Consider the following 10,588-nt stretch of genomic DNA (forward strand, 5'->3'; position numbering starts at 1 on the left):
TGACTCTAAGTAACTAGCCTTTAGACTAGACAAGCGCTTTTAGATTTCATCGAACTTAAGGTCGTTCAAGGATTTAATGCTCATGATGATTCGTTTAATGATCATGTTGATTAGATCTAATCATTTCAGCTCTGTGTTCAATACGCTTATGCCGCTCTTGACTCATAGGTCAATTCCATACGACTTGTGTCATTTCTGACTAATGAGTCAGTACCACTCACAAATAATGAATGCACCCAAGCATATATCATATGTAAAATATCCAAATATAAGGCATTCAACATGCTTACTCAACATTCACTAGCACAATTATGATCATGCACATTTACAGAGACTTAGCTCTGATCAATTCCATATTCAACATTCATGTCATGCCCTAATGTGCAGTTTTCTTACCTCTGGTCCAAGCACAGGTTACCAATAAACGAGCCACAAGCACGATCCTATTTCCAAGCCCCTAGTGATAACGTAGTCATAACCATAATATAAAACCTCATCAAAATGAATAAATAAATACTTCTAGATCCAACCCAAGACTTCGGGCTGTCGAATCCTACTCAACTGGGTAGTAGGATCGATCCCAGGCCCTTAGAGTTAAGTTCCCACAACTAAAAACTAAATATGGGAAAAACTGCCCTTAAGCGCTGTGGCCCCCAAACCCTGAGTCGCGACCCACCTCTAGACAGAAGACAGACCACCTCTTTGCCTGCACCTTGTGCCGCATCGCACCAACCTTGTGTCGCGGCCCTACCGGCCCATCATCCAACCTTATCCTCTTCATTAAGCATGGGCTGCGGCGCCTTGGAACAGGGTCGCGGCCCAACCATGAACCAGCCAAAAACCTATCCAAACATCCTACTTAACCAAAACCATTAAAATCCAAGCTTCAAATCATCCAAAAACTCATCAAAACATAAAATCCAATTCAAGCTTAAAAACCCAAAACTTAAAACTTGGATTACCTTCGATTGAGTCGTTTCCCAACTAAATCCTCTGGCTAAACAGCTTCTAATATTCCCTAGAATCACCATGCCTTGATCCTTGCCTGAATCCGAGTCCTAAAACTCAAGTTTCCTTCAAAAAATGTGATCGATGTCGAAAAGGGAACAGGAGAGAGAGAGAACGTACTGAACGTTCTTTTTATGTTTCTGACAGGTTACTTCAAGCTTAATTAACCTCAAGAAAATCCTAATGCTCGGGATCCCAAACCCCCCCCCCCCCCCCCGGGGGTAAAATAGAGAAAATTCCCAGAATTCTCTTCTGATCTCACTAACTCCCAACTTATCATCAAATATTTATTCCCATTACCCAATATCCTGGTAATGTGCTAAATACCCCTTGACTCTCTCCGAGTCAAGTATGAATCCCATTGTGACTTTCCCACTAGCTTTCCTTCTAGGATCATCTCATGCTGTGTAGCCTAAGCATAATAAAATAATAATAAAGCACCACACACATACCACATATATGCCAAATATACCCAAAATGGGTCAAAATATGAAACTTCCCCAATTAATCATAAATGGGCTCACATGCATATTTAATACACCTAAACATACATATCAAGTAACATTATAATATTGTTCACATATTCGCATAATAATGCACACAAATATCATATAATCATATAATTTCATAATTTTCCATCATGCCCCCCTAATCAAGGCCCTAAGCTTTACTAGGAAATTTGGGTCATTACAGTAGCGCACCCCGATCGGCGAAGGCCACTATTGTGGTATTCTGCTATTGTAGTATTGAGTTGTCGTGTTATTATGTTGCCTAGTATTATACTGTTGTGTTATGATACTGGTGTGTTATTTCATTGATGTACTATTAGGCTGTTATGCCATTGTGTTATTGAGCTATTCTACTGTGGTTATGTTATGCATTCCAATGGAAACGTGTAATTACTTGTTGTCTGTGATTAAGTGTGTATTTGTTGAAGTATATTATTGTATGCCATGCTTGAAGTTCTCTTGATGGGCCTCAGCTCACGGGTGCTCTATGGTGTAGGTAAGAGCAAGGAAAAAGGTTGAACAACCATGAGTTAGAGGGCATGGAGTGGTGTGTACATGTTTGGTCTACCTGGCCGCCACGGCTGGGGTTGTTTTAAGGAACACGTGGTGAATGTTCATTTTTGTCGCCTAGGTCGACTGTACCAAATCTTTGGATTGTAAATGTATTTTAAAACAGTATTTTGGGAACCCAATGTAACATTTCTATGAATTTTAATGATTGACCAACACTTTATCTAATGTTCATTAAATGAGTCTTTACTTTGGTTTAATCACACTTTTTATCTTAAAACCTCGGTTAGCAAGCTAATGGCAAATTTATAAATCACATGGTAACTGTAACTCCCTGGTTACCCCAGGACAGTTACTGTGAACGGTGAACCGGAAATTTGACCCGCTACCCGAGTCCTTTGGTTAAAAACGTGCTCTAAGTGTTATTAACAGACTAAGGTGGAAAAATTAATAAAAAGGAATGATATATTTTATTTAATACATAAAACTGTACATGGGCCCATCAAAACATTTACTATTTATTTACAACTCAAAAAGGTTACTACTATTTCAAATTTACAAACCCACCGACCTAAGCGGCAAAAATAGGGTAAACCCCTAGTTCCTCTGAGAACTCCTTGGTCGTGGTGGTCAAGCGGCCGCATATGTACACATCACCACCTAAGCTCTCAACTCAAGGTTGGGTGAGCTTTTCTTTCCCTTTACCTGCACCACATAGCACCCATGAGCCAAGGCCCAGCAAGAAAACACAGTAATGCATATAAATATTATCAATTGATTATTATCATAATCACACAGAGCTTATAGCACTAAACAGATGAGTGAATTAACACATGAGGTTCTGGTAAACAATACTGAGTGACTGACAAGCAAGTCACTAACTTAAACAGATGAGTGACTGCTGGGTAAGTCACTAGCTTAAACAGATGAGAGACTGATGGGTAAGTCTCACGGGCTCAACTCCCATAGCCATGTGACTAAATAGTCACTGTGGCTCTAAATGACTAGCCTTTGGCTAGACAAGCGCTTATAGTATTCATCGAACTTGAGGTCGGTCCGGCATTAATGCTCTTTTGAGCCATTCAATGCAGACTGTCGATTAGATCTAATCTTTAATGGCTTGTGTTGAACACGCTAAGGCCGTTCTGGACTCATGAGTCAGCACCATGTGACCAGTGCCCAATACCACTGCTGAACTTGACTAATGAATCACAGCTTCACAGTTGATACTGACACCTTTGCCAATTCTGACTAATTAGTCACTGCCATGCATAAGTGAGCAAGATTTGTTAAGCATTCAATAATCAATCCATGTCCACATTTACACATTCAACATGCCTCATGAATAACCATGCATGTCACATATGGGGTGCAGTTTTCTTACCTCTGATTCGAGCGAGAAATAATATAAGAACGACCCTAGAGAATGATCAACCTTTAGATTCCTTAGCGGTTACCTAATCACAACCAATTATAATCCATTAATAAAGTAAATCAATAAATGGTTCACAATCTAAAACCACACTCCCGGGACCATTCCCGCACTCTCGGGACTCTTAATCCACCCAACCGGGGCAAAGGAACCAAACCCCGAGCCTTAAAAGTCATACCGAGCCCTAAAATAGGCTTGCTAGAAAAAGGATCAGCATTGTAGCCCTATTAAATGGCGCTTAGGCACTATTTCAAGTCAGAGAGGCCCAGCTCTCTGCCCTGCCTAGCGCTGCTGTGCTTGGAATGGCGTTGCTGCACCAATTACAGACCAGAATCTTTCTGGTTTTCCCTCCTTGCAATTTCCCTTGAAACCAACCCTCCAAACCAATCCCAAACATCACCCAAACATCCAATTCAACCCCTAAACTTTATCTACATCACACCCTCATCAAAACCCAATCAATTTTACACAAAACATCCCTTAATTCCCAACTAGCCACATCAAATTCTCTAAGCTGAAAACTTTAAAGAAAAACAGAGTATAGCTTAAAATTCTTAGATGAAATCCTACCTCAAGTTGGATTTGAGTCCTTTCCAATGGATGAACTAAGTCTATAACCTCCAAGCTTTGATTTCCTAGCTTGTATCTTCAAATTGGGTTTCAAAACTTCAAAGGAGGAAGGAGGAGGAATGATGATCGGTTGAAGGAGAAGAGTGCTCTGTTTCGGGTAAGCTTCTACAGCCCAAATGCTGATATATATCTTAGGGGTGAAATGACTATTTTTCCCCTAGGTCATTTAAAAGTTTCTAAAAACTCCCAAGGGTAAAATCGTCATTTCCAACCTATTTCGTGAATCATAATTAACATCCTCCAATTCCCGCTATTCTCGATATTCTCAAATACCAATAATTCATATACCATTACCCTTTTATTCTCGGCAATGCTCTAATCATTAAAACATCCCGAGACTCACCCCGAGCCTCGAACTTAATCCTGTTATGACTAAACCGCTACTTGATATTCAAAGATCGTCTCATGCCGAATAGCTCAAACAAATCCACATTATAATGTGGCCTCAACAATATATCACAAACATGCATACAAATATACAATTACGCCCTCAACGGGCCAAATTACCAAAATACCCATGTCATGAAGGACCCACATGCATGCATTTAACATCATATTATAATATAATTCACATAAACATGCATATAACAATTTAATGGCATAATAAATCAATTATGGCCCTCCCGGCCTACTAATCCAACCATTAAACCACATTAGGGATTTCGAGGCATTACAATAACGACTCTAAGGAAGTAGGGCGTTACAACTTGGTATCAGAGCGTGCTAAGATTTATGGTTCCTAGAGATATGCCGAACATGTACGCTCGCTGCCAGAGACAAGCTCGACTCAGGGTTTGCTGATATTAAATGCAATATTTGTTTAATTATTTATTTAAGATGCCTTATCTGCTAGAATAAGGAGCATGATGGATATGTTTGTGTTTTTGTGGGATTGTTTTGATGAGTGTTGCATGAGCATTTTGGATTTGTGTCTTGATATGTGTATTATATGGCTATTGTGTTGTTTAGCCTTGCTATGGTTTAGTGATGGAAAAGAGTATCAGGGCTGGTAGGCTAGGTTTTCGACTGTAGATATATTTCAAAGTTTTGTATCCAAGGCAGTCAATTGGATCAGGCAACGAGAATGTTGGCAGTTGAGGCCAAAATCACCCGTCGTCCTGAGATTAGCAACAAGTGTTTGCTAGTAAGCAAGTAGGATTGTAAAGGCAAGAAGAAGAGATTAGGTGATTGAGACAGTGGGTTCCGTCAGGGAACGCTACCCTATGAGAGTTGACAAAAATGGCACCAGTTACGACTTAACCTAAGGGTGGAAACAGACATGAATTATTATATGAAAGATTCCAGAAGTTTAATCCTCCAGTTTTTGAGGGAGGTCTGGACCCGTACAAAATTGAATAGTGGACAGGCATGGTTAGCTTTGTCCTTGGCTATATGGGAGTGAAATGCAATGATAGCGAGGCCTATGTCGCGTACATGTTGCGGGAGGACGCTCGAACTTGATGGGGAGATGTATCCCAGACCTATAATGTTGTCATGGTAGGTTGGAAGGAACCTCAGACAATGGTTCAACGAGAGGCACTCCAGTGATGCAATTTGAATTGCGAAGACCGATGAGTTTATGAACTCAGTTCAAAATGGTAAGACAGTGATAGAGTATGTTAGTGAGTTTCGTAGATCAGCCAAATTCGCATTTGGTTTGGTACCAATAGTTGTGGCCTGAAAAAAGCGATCCACTCGAGGATTGAACCCTTAGTTGGCCAAGAGTGTTAGGATCGCTCTAGTGTAGGAGGTTGTTACCTACGCTTGGGTTGTAGGGAAGGCCCTTGTTATAAAGGGCGTAGGAGACGAGACATGAGTAAGAGTGTCGTTGGGCGGAAAGCACAAGGAATGGTATCTCTATTTGTGGGATCAGGTAGGGGCGGAGGCCCATTAACCAGAAGAGAAAGACCCGATGGTTCTATTACTCCTGGTCTTGATAAGAGAGTTCATAGTATTTAGCACAGCCGGTGGGACGACGATGAGGTCTGGAGGGGTTACTTAGTATGCGCTAGGCACAGGAGATGTCACGTGGGAGAATGCCGAGTGAAGGCATATTTTCGATGAAGAATGGTAGGGAACATCAAGAGGAATGGCTCGAAGTCAAAGACGAGAGGAACAGAGAGTACAGATAGCCCTACCCTAGTTTGAGTGACCATCTCAATACGGTGAGAGCCCGAGGCTAGCCCCTCAGAGGTGATTGGTTGGCTTTCTAGTTCTTGTTCCTGTTTATAAATTGAGTTGATTGAGTTTGGTGATACGTACCTCTCAGGAGAGAAATCTATGTGTGTCATATGTTGTATGGTTGTCACGCTGTGGGGCATGAGATTTTAGCATCTGTCTGGGAAAAAAATTGGTAGTGATTGATTGAGCAAGCTCTATGGGATATTCGAGGTGATCCTGAGTGTGGATTTTCTTGTCAAACAAGGGACGATCATGGACTGTAAGGTGTGATGGTGAATTCTAAGGTTAAACAGAAAGAACCTGGTTGCAATTATGGGGTGCCTAACTGTGAGGGAGATACAATTATGGTTATTTCAGTGAGGTTAGATAAACACTGGATCGACCGGTAAGGTTTCAGATGGGTTCACAAGGATTCGTTGGGATAATTTTTGCATTTGGAAATTGAGCGTGTAACGGGATTAAGGAAGAGATAGAATCAGTATCTGAGATATTATGAAGAATGGCACTAGCTCACTGGGAGGGATTAAGGTTCAGTTGAAGACGTGTTCGACTTGAGGGTTGATTAGACAGAACATCTTATCATGGGAGATGTCAACACTGTTTGTCAAGAAAAGGGCCCAGTTTGCGAGGGTATGTACTGCATATGGATAGTCAAAGGAAATAATCATTAAGAATGGGTACCCATTATCAAGAACAAAGGTTTTATTACCCGATTGCGAGGATAGGACAATGTTTTCAAGAATTAACCAGTTGAGGATTAAGGCAAGAGATATTTCAAGAATTGCCTCTTTCACTAAGTAGGATGTGATGGATTATTAGTGAGGACTTTTAAACTGACCAATGTTTCAACGGCTCAGGTAAGTTCAATAAGCAGAGAGTACATGGTTGGTAAGTACAAGTCGTATTCATATTGATCAAGGATGATTCAGGTTACCCTAATTAGAAGTAGAACATGAATAGTAAATTCATTGATAGTACCAAGGCTAGGGAAGCATGATCACAAGGTAAGGTTCCAAGAGGAACAAGTTCTGATTTCTCCAGAAGATGTTCAAGGTCATGCTACAGTAAGGTAATGGAATCATGTATGAGGTAATTAAGATGGAAAACGTAAGGAAATTATTAAAGGGACACCTTAGGGGCGAAAAGCACAGTGAAACCAGATGGACACATCGACTACTACTTAAGGCATCTTCGAGGACAACCATACTTTGATTGAAGTAACATGAGAACATAAAATTTGTTTGAATGGATGTTGAGACTACAATTTTTATATCGAGAGGTGCACGACCTAATCGTTTAGTAAACTCGAGATGATAAACAGAGGCCAGAAGCGCTACTGTGACTCTAGTGTATCCCGGAGTTAGTATAAAGGGATATGATTATGGACCCTAGGGGTGGATCACCTTGGATTATAGATGAGATGAGTGGATGCAAAAGTTGTGATTTGACCTATGGGATTGACACACCATGGTTGGTGTGAGTGAGATATCACAAGAGGGAGTGGGTATGAAAAGAGACTGTACGTCTTCATTGGACACCGAGGTTGATAGTGTGAGATTGGAACCATGGACTTCCAAGTTCTGGAAAAAGGGTCATAGAGTGACTTTGAGTAGGATAATATGAGAAATGGAATAAGAAATGCTTATTCCAGAAAATGAACCCAAGGGACAGGAAGTATCCTAGTTCAAAAATGGCTCAGAGGACTAGTGAAATTATTGAGAACATTGAGGGCAGAAGTGTCTGCGTTATTACAAGGACATAAGAGTTCGCAAGTCTAGATATGGGAACGTGGAGTTCCAGGATTGAGGACTATGTGTTCCTCGTGTATTATGAACTAACAAGGATACGATGGTTCGGAGCGGAAATAGAAGTTTGACTCTAGAGTTTACATAAGTTTGTGAGATCCTAATAGGGATTAGGCCAGGGGCCTATAGTTTGTCCTTACCCCAGTATGGGTAGAGGCTTAAGAGGTGTTACTAGTGCCAATGCTGAAGAAAGGGGTGACGAGTACAACCCATGATTGGATGAGGAGACCCTGGAAATTTAGTGGAACTTACTGTGTAAGGAAAAGCCAGTGGAATTCTAGATAAAAGAGAGGAAGTCTTATAGATTAAGAAAATTGCACTTGTGAACGTGTTGCAAGTAGTGACAAAGTAAAGGACCTGATTCTTGGATTATAGTCAGGCTTGCGAGATTGGTATCCTGAGGTATTTGAATAAATTTCGAGGATGAAATTCTAATAAGGAGGGGATAGTTGTAATGTCCCGAACTTGATATTAAGGCTGAGTGCCTTGACTACAGTGCCTGGAGGGCCTAATTGGGATTTTATGAGCGAGAAATGGATTTTATGCATGATGACGTGTTATAAATGAATTATGTGGTAATGTGATTAGACATGCATGTTTGTGTGTATTAAATATGCATGTGGGCCCATTTCTGTGAATATGAGCGTGTTTGTAATTTTGGCCCATTGAGGGCATATATGTAAATATGCATGTGTTTTGAGTGTGACCCCAGTGTTATGGGGATATATTTGAGATGTGTGGTCCAAGACGAACCTAGGGAGTAGATTAGTGGAATAGTCACATTGGGGTCAGATACCCGGCTAAGGGTAAGCCTAGGGATATTTTGAGAACTTGGCATGTGCTTGGGGTTTACCGGGTAATGAGTAATTATTCAATAATTATTAGAGTATGTCGGGATTAAATGGGAATTTATTGGAATACTCGAGGAATTAGCGGGAGGTGAAAAATGTCAGGATTGCCCTTGGTGGCACCAAAGGATTTATGATAGGCTTGGGGGTATTTTAGTCTTTTGTACTATGGATATACTCAACGTAAGCCTTGGGGGTTCTGTAGAATGAACTAGAAATAAAAAAACACACACACATACACCTCACTGCCTATCTCTTCTCTCTGGGCTCTCTCTTCCCCTCTCATTGGGCTTGGAAGCTTGGTGAATTCTTGAGGTTGTGGCTGAGAAGTGAAGCTAGGAACTTGGGGAAAACCAGCTAAGGGTGTTGGAAATCTAGTCCAAGGTTGGAATTATCAAGTGAGGTAAGAATTCTGATGTTGAATTTGTGAGGTTTTGTTGTAATCTTTTAAGCTTTTCTTAGGTGTAAACTTTGGTTTGATTGTTAAGTTTGGATAGTTTATGAGCTAAGAACTTGGGATGGTTTATTAGTTATGTTGCTGGGATATATAGTGAAGGCTAAATTTTGAGTATAAGGGTTGAATTGGGTGTGATTTAATGGTTTGGGTTCGGGGAAAAACAGAGAGAAATTGTGAATTTCTGGGTTTTCGAGGCCCGAGCTGCGACCCGGTTCTTCAGGTGTCGCGACCCACGTGTTTGAGGCTAGTATGTTATTCCAAAGGCTTTTAATTGATTTAGATCATGATGGATATTTATTGATACATTGTAACTAGGTCTTACGGCTCAGGCTCGGGATTAGGAGTCGTGCTCGGGATCTCTTTGGATTGTCAGCTCGGGTTACCAGGTAATAGAATAGTTTGTACCCGTAGAGCTATGCGATGTGTAATGTTGTATGTATTTTTTATAGTTATTATGTCATATGTGTGATTATGACTGATCAGCAAGAGCCAGAAGCGGCAAGATCCGGGAGTGGCAAGGGGCCGAGATCAGCGTTAGGCATGCTGAATGCAGGCCGCCAGGGCAAGACCATCAAGGGTGATGTACACACCTGTTTGGCTAGGACCGCGGACTTGGTTCTTGGTAACGCACCCTGATCGGCGGAGGTCGCTGTTGTGGTATTTTGTTGTTGTAGTATTGAGCTGTCGTGTTATTGTGTTGCCTAGTATTATACTGCTGTGTTATTGTATTGATGTACTATTAGGTTGTTATGCCTTTGTGTTATTGAGCTATTCTACTGTCGTTATGTTATGCATTCCAATGGAAATGTGTAATTACTTATTGCCCATGATTAAGTATGTATTTGTTGAAGTATATTATTGTATGCGATGCTTGAAACTCTTTTGCTGGGCCTCGACTCACGGGTGCTCTATGGTGCAGGTAAGAGCAAGGGAAAAGGTAGAACAACCATGAGTTGGAGGGCATGGAGCAGTGTGTACATGTTTGGTCTACCTAGCCACCATGGTTGAGGTTGTTTTAAGGAACACGTGGTGAATGCTCGCTTTTGTCACCTAGGTCGACTGTACCAAATCTTTGGGTTGTAAATATATTTTAAAACAGTATTTTGGGATCCCAATGTAACATTTCTACGAATTTTAATGATTGACCTACACTTTTTATCTAATGTTCATTAAATGAGTCTTTACTTTGGTAAGCCTCGGTTAGCGAG

The sequence above is a fragment of the Humulus lupulus genome, chromosome 2 (assembly GCF_963169125.1).
Source record: "Humulus lupulus chromosome 2, drHumLupu1.1, whole genome shotgun sequence".
Classification (NCBI taxonomy): domain Eukaryota; kingdom Viridiplantae; phylum Streptophyta; class Magnoliopsida; order Rosales; family Cannabaceae; genus Humulus; species Humulus lupulus.